The sequence below is a fragment of the Brienomyrus brachyistius genome, chromosome 2 (assembly GCF_023856365.1).
Source record: "Brienomyrus brachyistius isolate T26 chromosome 2, BBRACH_0.4, whole genome shotgun sequence".
Lineage (NCBI taxonomy): Eukaryota > Metazoa > Chordata > Actinopteri > Osteoglossiformes > Mormyridae > Brienomyrus > Brienomyrus brachyistius.
In genome coordinates this window covers 33,894,051-33,908,071 of record NC_064534.1, presented here as the reverse complement: position 1 = coordinate 33,908,071, position 14,021 = coordinate 33,894,051, and the positions used below count along the sequence as shown (strand labels likewise).

The 14,021-nt window shown below is 38.7% G+C and overlaps 1 protein-coding gene across 1 annotated transcript in view; it reads left to right on the top strand.

The window, feature by feature from the left end:
• Nucleotides 1-455: 455 nt before the first annotated feature.
• The window catches only part of LOC125715611 (H(+)/Cl(-) exchange transporter 7-like), a 125,983-nt gene continuing 112,417 nt past the window's right edge, over nucleotides 456-14,021 (top strand). Inside the window, exon 1 of the mRNA XM_048987377.1 lies at nucleotides 456-511. The gene's annotated coding sequence lies outside the window, so the exon portion shown is untranslated. The remainder of the gene's footprint in view (nucleotides 512-14,021) is intronic.

Here is a 14,021-nt window from a genome sequence, read left to right as displayed (position 1 = left end):
ACAGTACTCGGGTACGTTTTAAAATTTTCGACCAATCAGCAAACATTATTCTGACAGCATAGCTGGGAAACCAATGAAAAGTGAGTGCAACGTTCTAGAACTTGACTTCGGGTTGACGCTCCCTATAAAAGAGCTGGGTACTGCTTCAAGGCGTTCAGTTGGCGCTACCTCCTGATAGAGTAGCACTGTACGGCTCTTGTTCCGTAAAACAACATCAAAAGGATGAAAAAAAAAACAATATTTAAAGAAGACGAAAAAAATCAATTTTTAAAGAAGACGAAAAAAACATCGTCTAAAAAAATAAGCCAAAAAAATAATATCCGAAGAAGGAAAAACATGCAAAGTAAAAAAAAACAAACAAAAATAAAAAACAATATCCAACGAAGAAGGAAAAAAACATCCAAAGGGAGAAAAGAAGAACTGAAGGGCCAACGAGGTAGGAGGAAATACAAATTTTGTTTCAGCACCGTTGGAGTGCCAAGCCGTGAAAAGCATTTGGCCAGAAGACAAGGTAAGTGTTGTATCTGTTATTTTAAAACAGCGCTTTTCAAAATGCTGCTTTATAATCGTTTGAGATCGTTAGCCAGTGTGACAGCTGAAGGCTTTTTGAGTTTACCAACATAAAGTTTTATTTCTGTATTAGGACATTGTCAGGAACAATGATGTGTTCATCGCTATGATGTGGTCAAAAAGCGATGCATTGAATCTTAGAAACATTTGTGATTTTTCAAACGATGCTTTTCCTTTTATTTAATCAGTAAAATTTCCATCGGTTTTATATAGTGCCCCTTGAAATATGTCTTTAGCTCATTTTCCGGGCATTTTACTAGAATGCATCCTGAGAAATACACAAGCTCTGCTGCATTTCCGTGCCTCGATGTTTAGTGCCGAGTATAATTGTTGCAGTTGCCTTTTATATATTCCATGAGACCTGTTGGTACCAAGAGAAGTGTGAGACTGTCAGGGTGAATTTATCATACAATCGCACGCATAAATACCTGAGGGTTGCCAGTCCTTTTGCGTTGTTACAGGAGGACTAGAGCTGACGAGTGTGTTTCTACACACTATCAAGGGCATTGTAGTACAGTTTTCTCAGGTGGGAGAATGCTGCCGATCTCCTATTTGACAATACAGCCCTTGATATATTAGAATATTACAGAACTAGAAGCCTTTTGCAAGGAAGAATGTGAGAAAATCCCAAGTACAAGAACTGAAAGCCTTTCAGCTGGCTATAAGAAGCGCTTGTAAGCTGTGATATCTGGCAGAGGAGGTGTTACTAAGTACTGATTACGTAGGGTGCCCAAACTTTTGCAGAGTGCCATAATAATGTTTTTATTTTGTAATTTTGTTCAATTTATGGCATAAAAAGTAACTATTCATCAATGTTTGCTGAAAATATTGTGTATTTTTCCCCCAGTTCCTAAAGAGACTGTATTAACTGATATTGTTGCTTTTGTAATTGAAAAGATGTTATTTGTCAAGGGGTGCCAAACCTTTGCATAAGACTGTACACAGTGTGTGTATGTGTTTATGTGAGTGTGTGTCTGTGTGTGTGTGTGTATATATATATATGTGTGTGTGTGTATATATTTCTGTATATGCATGTGTATATATATATTTATATATAGTTCACACACATTCAAACTTATTTGAATACACATTCAAAATTATTTTTATTATTATTATTTTCGTCTTTTTTTTTTTTTGTGTTTTAAAATTTTTTATTTTTGCAATGGAAATAAAAATAAAGCAGTCCTCCGTAGAGGAGGGGTGGTGGAGGGAATATATATATATATATACATATATATAAAATAATTGTCACACAACTGGGGTGACATGCCTTTCCTGCTCACCCAATTTTAGTGCACTTTAGTTATGCATAATGACCTTCTAGTCTCGATACACCCATATATATATATGTATATATATATATAGTTTTTTTTGTTTTTTTTTTTGCAATAGACAATAAAAATAACGCAGTTCTCCATAAAGGAGGGATGGTGGATGGAATATATATATACATATATATAAAATAATTGTCACACAACCTGGGTGACATGCCTTGCCTGCTCACCCAGTTTTAGTGCACCTTAGTTATTCATAATGACCATCTAGTCTCGATACACCCATAAATATATATGTATATATATATAGTTTTTTTTGTTTTTTTTTTTGCAATAGACAATAAAAATAACGCAGTTCTCCATAAAGGAGGGATGGTGGATGGAATATATATATACATATATATAAAATAATTGTCACACAACTTGGGTGACATGCCTTGCCTGCTCACCCAATTTTAGTGCAACTTAGTTATCCATAATGACCAACTAGTCTCGATACACCCATATATATATATATATGTACATATATATATAGTTTTTTTATTAGCAATAGAAAAGAAAAATAATGCAGTTCTCCGTAAAGGAGGGATGGTGGATGGAATATATATATATATATATATATATATATATATACATTTATATAAAATAATTGTCACACAACCTGGGTGACATGCCTTGCCTGCTCACCCAATTTTAGTGCACCTTAGTTATCCATACTGACCATCTAGTCTCGACACACCCATATATATATATATATATATATATATATATATATATATATATATATGTATATATATAGATATTTTTTCTTTTTCTTGTGTTTTTTTTTCGCAATGGATATTAAAAATAAAGCAGTCCTCCGTAAAGGAGGGGTGGTGGAGGGAATATATATATACATATATATATAAAATAATTGTCACACAACCTGGGTGACATGCCTTGCCTGCTCACCCAATTTTAGTGCAACTTAGTTATCCATAATGACCAACTAGTCTCGATACACCCATATATATATATATATATGTACATATATATAGTTTTTTTATTAGCAATAGAAAAGAAAAATAACGCAGTTCTCCGTAAAGGAGGGATGGTGGATGGAATATATATATATATATATATATATATATATATATATATACATTTATATAAAATAATTGTCACACAACCTGGGTGACATGCCTTGCCAGCTCACCCAATTTTAGTGCACTTTAGTTATCCATACTGACCATCTAGTCTCGACACACCCATATATATATATATATATATATATATATATATATATATATATATATATATATATATATATATATATATGTATATATATATAGATATTTTTTCTTTTTCTTGTGTTTTTTTTTCGCAATGGATATTAAAAATAAAGCAGTCCTCCGTAAAGGAGGGGTGGTGGAGGGAATATATATATACATATATATATAAAATAATTGTCACACAACCTGGGTGACATGCCTTGCCTGCTCACCCAATTTTAGTGCAACTTAGTTATCCATAATGACCAACTAGTCTCGATACACCCATATATATATATATATATATATATATGTACATATATATAGTTTTTTTATTAGCAATAGAAAAGAAAAATAACGCAGTTCTCCGTAAAGGAGGGATGGTGGATGGAATATATATATATAAATATATATATATATATATATATATATATATATATATATATATATATATATATATATATATACATTTATATAAAATAATTGTCACACAACCTGGGTGACATGCCTTGCCTGCTCACCCAATTTTAGTGCACTTTAGTTATCCATACTGACCATCTAGTCTCGACACAATCATATATATATATATATATATATATATAATATATATATATATATATATGTATATATATATAGATATTTTTTCTTTTTCTTGTGTTTTTTTTTCGCAATGGATATTAAAAATAAAGCAGTCCTCCGTAAAGGAGGGATGGTGGATGGAATATATATATAAAATAATTGTTACACAACCGGGGTGACATGCCTTGCCTGCTCACCCAATTTTAGTGCACCTTAGTTATTCATAATGACCATCTAGTCTCGATACACCCATAAATATATATGTATATATATATAGTTTTTTTATTAGCAATAGAAAAGAAAAATAACGCAGTTCTCCGTAAAGGAGGGATGGTGGATGGAATATATATATATATATATATACATTTATATAAAATAATTGTCACACAACCTGGGTGACATGCCTTGCCTGCTCACCCAATTTTAGTGCACTTTAGTTATCCATAATGACCATCTAGTCTCGATACACCCATGAATATATATGTATATATATATATATATATATATATATATATATATATATATATATATAGTTTTTCTGTTTTTGTTTTGCAATAGACAATAAAAATAACGCAGTTCTCCGTAAAGGAGGGATGGTGGATGGAATATGTATATGCATATATATAAAATAATTGTCACACAACCTGGGTGACATGCCTTGCCTGCTCACCCAATTTTAGTGCACCTCAGTTATCCATACTGACCATCTAGTCTCGACACACCCATATATATATATATATATATATATATATATATATATGTATATATATAGATATTTTTTCTTTTTCTTGTGTTTTTTTTTCGCAATGGATATTAAAAATAAAGCAGTCCTCCGTAAAGGAGGGGTGGTGGAGGGAATATATATATACATTTATATAAAATAATTGTCACACAACTGGGGTGACATGCCTTGCCTGCTCACCCAATTTTAGTGCACCTTAGTTATCCATAATGACCAACTAGTCTCGATACACCCATAAATATATATGTGTATATATATATATATATATATAGTTTTTTTGTGTTTTTTTTTTGCAATAGACAATAAAAATAACGCAGTTCTCCATAAAGGAGGGATAGTGGATGGAATATATATATACATATATATAAAATAATTGTCACACAACCTGGGTGACATGCCTTGCCTGCTCACCCAATTTTAGTGCACCTTAGTTATCCATACTGACCATCTAGTCTCGATACACCCATATATATATATATATATATGTACATATATATAGTTTTTTTATTAGCAATAGAAAAGAAAAATAACGCAGTTCTCCGTAAAGGAGGGATGGTGGATGGAATATATACATACATATATATAAAATTATTGTCACACAACCTGGGTGACATGCCTTGCCTGCTCACCCAATTTTAGTGCAACTTAGTTATCCATAATGACCAACTAGTCTCGATACACCCATAAATATATATGTATATATATAGTTTTTTTTTTTTCGCAATGGACAATAAAAATAACGCAGTTCTCCGTAAAGGAGGGATGGTGGATGGAATATATATATAAAATAATTGTCACACAACCGGGGTGACATGCCTTGCCTGCTCACCCAATTTTAGTGCACCTTAGTTATTCATAATGACCATCTAGTCTCGATACACCCATAAATATATATGTATATATATGTATTGTTTTTTTTTTTTTTTTTTTTTTGCAATAGACAATAAAAATAGCGCAGTTCTCCATAAAGGAGGGATGGTGGATGGAATATATATATACATATATATAAAATAATTGTCACACAACCTGGGTGACATGCCTTGCCTGCTCACCCAATTTTAGTGCACTTTAGTTATCCAGAATGACCATCTAGTCTCGATACACCCATGAATATATATGTATATATATATATATATATTATATATATATATAGTTTTTCTGTTTTTTTTTTGCAATAGACAATAAAAATAACGCAGTTCTCCATAAAGGAGGGATGGTGGATGGAATATGTATATGCATATATATAAAATAATTGTCACACAACCTGGGTGACATGCCTTGCCTGCTCACCCAATTTTAGTGCACCTTAGTTATCCATACTGACCATCTAGTCTCGATACACCCATATATATATATATATATATATATATATATATATATATATATATATATATATATATATATGTACATATATATAGTTTTTTTATTAGCAATAGAAAAGAAAAATAACGCAGTTCTCCGTAAAGGAGGGATGGTGGATGGAATATATATATATATATATATACATTTATATAAAATAATTGTCACACAACCTGGGTGACATGCCTTGCCTGCTCACCCAGTTTTAGTGCACCTTAGTTATCCATAATGACCATCTAGTCTCGATACACCCATAAATATATATGTATATATATATATATATATATATATATATAGTTTTTTTATTTTTTTCGTAATGGACAATAAAAATAACGCAGTTCTCCGTAAAGGAGGGATGGTGGATGGAATATATATATACATATATACATTTATATAAAATAATTGTCACACAACCTGGGTGACATGCCTTGCCTGCTCACCCAGTTTTAGTGCACCTTAGTTATCCATACTGACCATCTAGTCTCGATACACCCATAAATATATATACTGAACAAAAATATAAACGCAACACTCTTGTTTCTGCTCCCATTTTTCATGAGATGGACTTAAAGACCTACAATTTATTCCAGATACACAATATTACCATTTCTCTCAAACATTTCTCACAAATCAGTCTAAATGTGTGATAGTGAGCACTTCTGCTTTGCTGAGATAATCCATCCCACCTCACAGGTGTGCCACATCAAGATGCTGATCTGACATCATGGGTAGTGCACAGGTGTACCTTATACTGCCCACAATAAAAGGCCACCCTGGAATGTGCAGTTTTTTGCTTTATTGGGGGTCTGGGGACTCAGAACCGGTCAGTATCTGGTGTGACCACCATTTGCCTCATACAATGCAACACATCTTCTTCGCATAGAGTTTATCAGATTGTCAATTGTGGCCTGTGGAATGTTGGTCCACTCCTCTTCAATGGCTGTGCGAAGTTGTTGGATATTAGTGGGAACTGGTACACGCTGTCGTATACGCCGGTCAAGCACATCCCAAACATGCTCAACGGGTGACATGTCCGGTGAGTATGCTGGCCATGCAAGAACTGGGACATTTTCAGCTTCCAAGAACTGTGTACAGATCCTTGCAACATGGGGCCGTGCATCATCTGTCTGAGTGGCTGGTCTCAGACGATCTTGGAGGTGAACCTGCTGGATGTGTAGGTCCTGGGCTGGTGTGGTTACACGTGGTCTGCGGTTGTGAGGCCGGTTGGATGTACTGCCATATTCTCTGAAACGCCTTTGGAGACGGCTTATGGTTGAGAAATGAACATTCAATGCACGAGCAACAGATCTGGTTGACATTCCTGCTGTCAGCATGCCAATTGCACGCTCCCTCAATGCTTGTGGCATCTGTGGCATTTTGCTGTGAGACAAAACTGCACATTCCAGGGTGGCCTTTTATTGTGGGCAGTATAAGGTACACCTGTGCACTACCCATGATGTCAGATCAGCATCTTGATGTGGCACACCTGTGAGGTGGGATGGATTATCTCAGCAAAGCAGAAGTGCTCACTATCACACATTTAGACTGATTTGTGAGAAATGTTTGAGAGAAATGGTAATATTGTGTATCTGGAATGAATTGTAGATCTTTAAGTCCATCTCATGAAAAATGGGAGCAAAAACAAAAGTGTTGCGTTTATATTTTTGTTCAGTGTATGTATATGTATACATATAGTTTTTTTTGTGTTTGTGAAAACGGGTCTTTAATCGGGGAAACGGAGCGGGTAGAGCAGGACGGAACGCAGGCATTGACAAACTACAATGACGGACAGGGCAAACAGGTAAGACCAGGACTTAAAATAGGTCATGACTAATCAAAGTAATCGGGCAAAGCAGGAGACGATCAGGGAAGCACACGTGGGTAATCAGGGGGCGTGGCACACACGAGGAGCGGACAAGCCGGGCATATATGTATATCTATATAAAACCTCATTAATGAGGGACAGGGAACAGAACGGACAGACAGAACTGGCACAGGGGAAGGAGCCAGGACAAGACTTGACATAAGACAGGAAAGGCAGAGAAACAGATCAGAAAGGGGGACACGGAGGGAACAGGCAGGACAAAAGGACCGGGAGTGAACGAAGGGAACATCGGGGAAAGAGGAGCAGAAGCCAGAGGGACGAGGGACAAAGAGAGGAGGGACAGAGACAGGAGGAACAAAGCGAGGGGGAGCAGAGGCAGGAGGGACAAAGACGGGAGGCCAGGGAGAGAAGGAGGGGGAACCAAGAGGAGCCCGAGGGAGACCCAGCGGGCGACGGGAGGCAGCCGGAAGGGCTGCAGGCGGCCGGGAGGCCGGAGCCGGAGGGGCCGAGGAGACGGGGTGAGGGACAGACGCAGGGACGAAGGAGGGAGTCGGAGGGGAGACCAGGGAAGGGGACGAAGGAGCTGGAAGGGACCCTGGCGAGGGCAAGGAGAGAGGGGGAGCCGCAGCAGACGGCGACGTCCTCCGACACGCCAGAGCGGGAGGACCAGCAGGCGAATGAGGAGCCGCCGTCGGGGGGCCCGCAGGCAACCGATAAGACGCCGGAGGAGGGACCGAGGCAGGGCGACGAGGCCGCGGAGGGGGACCCGCAGACGACAGCCGACCCGGAGGGCCAGGACCCGCAGGTGCCGACCAAGCCCTAGCGCCGGCGAGGGAGGGCGAGCCAGGGGGCTGGGCGGGTGGGACCCCAGCCGTGCGTCTGTGTCCTCTCCCCTTATGGGACACAGACATAAGGACCTGCGGCCGGGGTCGGGCTCGTCGGGGTGAGGGTACCAGAGTCACAGGGGGAGAAGGGACTGGAGTGGGGCCAGGGACTGGAGCTGCAGGCTGCAGAGGGGGCGCCTGCCCGGGAGCTGCAGGCAGGGAAAGCGCCTCGGACGTGGGCGCGGTAGCTGCAGGCAGCGGAGACGGCTGCTCGGGCTCTGGGGCCGCAGGGGGCACTTATTTTATTATATAAAATAAGTGTCACACAACCGGGGTGACATGCCTTGCCTGCTTGTGGGATGAGGAAGACTCAGGGACTGGAAATGGGATTAAAACTGAAGATGTGCTCATTCCTTTGTGTATTTACAAATTTTCCTTCCGTCAGACATGAGGAGTTTGCTGCTATATTTGGCACTAATAGAGATTCTGATGCTGCTATTTTTATTGTCTATTAGTTTGTTATTATTTACAAGTTCTGTTGTGTTTTTGCATTTTTCTCTTCTGGTTAATTAACTGCTGTCTGTTTGCTGTGAAGTATGAGTGTGGTGAGTAAGACTCAGGGACTGGAAGTGGGATTACAACTAAAGATAACATGCTTATTCCTTTTTGTATTGTTTACAAATTTCCTTCCGTCAAACATGAGGAGTTTGCTGCTATATTGTGCACTAACAGAGATTCTGATGCTGCTATTTTTATTGTTTATAAATGTGTTATTGTTTCCAAGTTGAGTATTCAATAAATGCTAAATTGAGAAATTTTGTGTATCGTTTGTTATTATTAGTGTGATATTTTACCATGCAAATAGAGGGGAAAACGTCCAATTATCGGCCAAAAAAAATCAGCAGCATATATCGGCCATCGCCTGACCCTTGACTTGAAAAACCCATATCGGTCGACCTCTAGTAACAGTACATTCTGTCCAATTCATCCATCGAGTTAAGTCACACACCCACTTGAGGGGGCACTCCGGCAGACGTGAGGATGGGGATGTTCTTTCCGCTATAACATCCACTGCAGAAGTACATCTCGCTCCTGTTCACAGGGCTTACTTCAATGATGAAGCAGGGCTGGTTGTCTGGACAAGAAGTTGTCCTGCTGCTGGGTCTCGGTGCCGTTTTTCCACCTAAGCTTGAAGGTGGAAATGTGTTCCAACTTGGTCCCTGGGACTGCAGCATAGCCAAACATCGCGAGCAGCGTCGGCCACACCCACCACCAGAACCATCACACCGTCCTATACACATAAAGAAGAACTAAAACATAGAGTGTTGTGACAATCTATGCGTTAATGTTTGGCAGCATAGGTGATTCATTAAAATTATACCGAAGAATGGAAAATGTGATATTTAGAATATTTTTTGCCATTTAGTAGCTAATTTAAGCACTTACCCAATGCCTCAATTTGTTTTAGGTCAGTAATGTCTGAGCCAAAAGAATGAATGTATGAATTTAATACAATTCACCCACTCCCACCCACACACAAATCTGAAATTCAATTTAAGACACTTCTTAAACATTAGTGCATTAACAAAAAAGGAAAATCTTAAGAGATTCAGTAGGATTTTCTATGTTAGACTTAAGCTAATAGTTCAATAGTTTTTACATATTTCAATATACCAATTTGACTTTAATGTTGAAACAGATGCTAAAACATGGAATAATTTCATAACTAGAGAAACATGTTATTCACAAACACTAGCAAAGGTAGCTTATAGTTAAGCTTACTTAAGTCAGCAAGTCAGGCTACAGTGTGTAAGAATAGTCGTAAACGATAATTTGTCTCAGTCTTACATGACAGAATAAGTAAACAGAAAATATAAAATGGCTGAAACAGCGTCATTAACGCCAGCTACAGTAGAGGCGCAGAAAAGGTGTCATGACTGAAGTATTCCCAAACTCTGGAAGACCGTATGCGAGCCTTTTTTGCCGCGTGTTTCTCCAGAGGCTCCGGAGCTCCGCTGGTTGACACAGCCATGTTGGTTCATGTGCAGGGGGACGAGCGGCAAATTTCTTTTTTGCAGGGTGGTAGGTGATGTCTCATTAATATTTATTAATTTACTTACAAAATGGTGCGGCACTGCATCCAAGCCTGCGGCACTCAGAGTCACAAATACAGTGGAAACCATTTGTAGTAATTACGTCTGTCTGGCTGATTTCCAACTAATTGATATTTGTATATTTATTACATGAATATAAGGTAATATAAGGTAATAGAAGAGGTATTTAATGGTTTTCCATCTGAGGAATTTGCAAAAAACTGCAGTGCATGATGGGTCGGACCTAAAGGCTGCCTTAACGTCCTCATCTGTATGACGACATACATCAAGACTAGGAAGGTGCATAATGTTCATGTCTGGTTGCGTTTGTTGGTCCAGAAAGTAATTCAATTTCGCCATGTAGGTTACGTTCTTAAAAACTGCTTGGATATAGCCCGATTATATGCTGTGGGCCTTTTAATTTCTTTGTTTACCAGGTAGGCTACCTTCTTTAAACTGCGTTTTGTTAGACTACATATTTAGGGAGGTCTTTATAAATTTATAGTAGTCTTCATAAATATGTACATAGTTTAGCCTAACCCAGCCACTTAAGGGAGAAAGCCAGCTCAACTAGGTGTCGGTCCCAAGCCCGGATTAATGGGGAGGGTTGGCGTCAAGAAATAAAGAGACTGTATCTTCACTGCATGACTGATGTCAAAATGTGTGAAATATGTGGTTGTATTAATAAATGCATTAAAGTAGGTTAATGATTCTGTGCTGTCTAAATTGTATAGAAAATTTCTACGTATAGCCAAACAAATCTCCTCCTGTTTGAAAAGGCATAGAAAAAGCAATTTAGCCACTAAAACTTTACAGTTTTTGTGAGGGACAGTCGAATTCTCTCGTTTCTCTCGTCAAGTTTTTTTGTGATCCTGCACCTACACTTTGCCGGCCCCAGGAGGATGGGCTCCCCCTTTGAGTTTGGTCCCTCCCAAGGTTTCTTCCTTCTTGGGAGTTTTTCCATGCTATCGGCGCCTATGGCTTACTCACTGGGGGCTTTGGGTGGGCATGATATAAAGCAAAGCATTTTCCCTCCCAGTTTCCTCCTCTGGTCCACATTGCAGGACCATCAGCCATCAGAAACAGCCAGACGGTCTCCTTCAGCTTCTTTAGTGTCCTTGGAAGCCAAGGCAGTTTTAGGTCTGAGAAGAGGTTTATCAGAAGGACACATATTACGTCGTTTGTCCTGAAATGTAACATGGGGAGGAAAAGTTAAGCGGTTTAGTCAGATTGGAGTCGTTTATTCAGCAGTGGCAGCGCCAGTGACTTAATGCTACAGGTGCTATAGGGGAGTGAGATTATTTAGACCGGGTGCTTTAGCTTTTCAGCTTATGTAGATGGTGTATAGAAGCACACAGCACGATAAGCTACAGCATGGATAAAATAGGATAAAATATGAAATTCTAACGTCTAGCTCACAGAGCCTCTATGTGTACTTTGAAGAAAAAATACACTACAAGTATGCTGTAAAAACCGCAAAAATGTCTTACACAATATACAGATTTTACAGATAGTTAAAGAAAAAATGAAACCAATATTTTGGGGGTGCTGTGGGGGTACTATGGTCATTGGAGGAGGAGCTAGAGCCCCCCCCCCCAAGCTTTTCCTTGGTGCTGCCACTGTTGTTCAGATTAAAAGTAACATTGTCATTAATAAACAGTACTCTGATCAAATTTTTGCATGTACAAACACAATCAAAGTTTAACCACATGTTTAGACACAATTCACACACCTGTTACATTTCCATAATGCTAAGACTCTCTACACTTACTTCATCCACTTTCTTGTTTGGTACACAGTCATTTGATGGATGTGTAAGATCATTACCAGACCGTCTGCTGCAAACTCTACAGTTAATGAATGGCTGCAAAAACACACAGACACACAAAAACAGTATTTAAAGAGTGGTGGGCAATAAATACAGTGAGAGAAGGTGTAGTAAAGATATATCTAATGATTTAAGGCAGAGCTGCTGGAGTGCAGGGTTTAATGACACAGAACAATTTTAGAGGAAAGAGCTTCCAAAGCAGGGTCACCATAAGGCTATATTATACAAAGCAAGTTCATCTAAAAGTATGAACAACAAATCCCGTTTAACTGAACACTGCTCTGTATTAAAATACTGTCCTCCGATCAAGCTAAGTGGTCCTGTAGTTCACTATTTAAAGAGGTAAATTTAAAGGGTAATTCACACTGCACATCTACCCTGCTCTGACCAGGTTTAATTACTGGCTTTCTAATTAAAACAAGAGTTAAGTCCTGCCCTTTCACCACAAAACACCACACTGCCATTTAAGGCTGATTTCAACAATGAGTTTTAGTTAACCTGGCTCGATTGAGTTAACTCTGGGTATGTAAAACCCGCTTTGTAGTACAGCCCACAGGTCTTTAAATAAGGCCAGCTAGGGTTCATAGCTCGAAGCATAATCTACAGGTCACCCCTCAGATGATTAGCATTTGCTTCTGCCTGGTAATCCAGCCTTTAAGCCTGTAAACCTACTAAAATTTGAGAATAAGGTGAAGGAACTGGCTCTTTGAGGCCACCTATGTATTTGTTACTTTATTGTTGGCTAACTTTCCCCCGCAGGGCATCAAAAAAGTTAACATGAACCTAAATTAATTTGCTAACTGATATGTCCAATGCTCACAGTCACAGTGACTCTTTACTTACCCTCTTGTCCATGAAAATACAGTCAGCCCGATGGTCTGTTGCAGTTGACTTTGGACATTTTGTTGCTCTCAAGAGAATCTCAATGTCAATGTATTCACTGCTGATCTAAATCACATAAACACGTTATATACAAAATTGCCTACAACTGTTTTAAAGGCAATATAACAAACAATAATCACCCAAAAAATGGCAAACTGTCACAGACTTGACTGCAGCAGATTCAGAGAGAAACTGTGAGAAGGTAAAATTGACCAGGGCTGAGATATACAACCATCACTTTCATTGTGAAGAGACATTAAGCATCATATGCATTGAAATTAAAACATCAAAATCAATGTGATACTCATTAGTTCAGCTTGCAGATGATGAAAGTTTCACACTTTTGTAAACACTTTCTCAGCAGTTACCTTCGGACGGCCCTGGATGTTATAGAAATTCATGTGCTGACGGGTTCCTTGATGAGCATTTTCGACTGCGAGTTTAATGGCCGTCTTGTGAGTGCAGGGAGACTGTGGTAATCTTGCTGGGCCTCTGTGGAGATAAGCAGAGCTCCATAAGCCAAAACCAGAAGCAGCAGGCGGGTCATCTTCCTCTCAGCTTTGAAGGGAGAAGCAGGACTGAGGACACTGATCTGTGGTCCCCTTATCCAGCACGTCCAGGGGCGTGTCCTTCACTCGAAACAAACAGACCTTTGAACAACATTGGAAAACTCTTCAGGATGAATTGAGGCAGGTGGTCAAGTGGGTTTATTGTTATTTCAGCAATATACACAGTACACAGTGAAAGGAAACATTGTTCCTCCTGGACCACGGTGCAACACAAAGAAGAAAAACA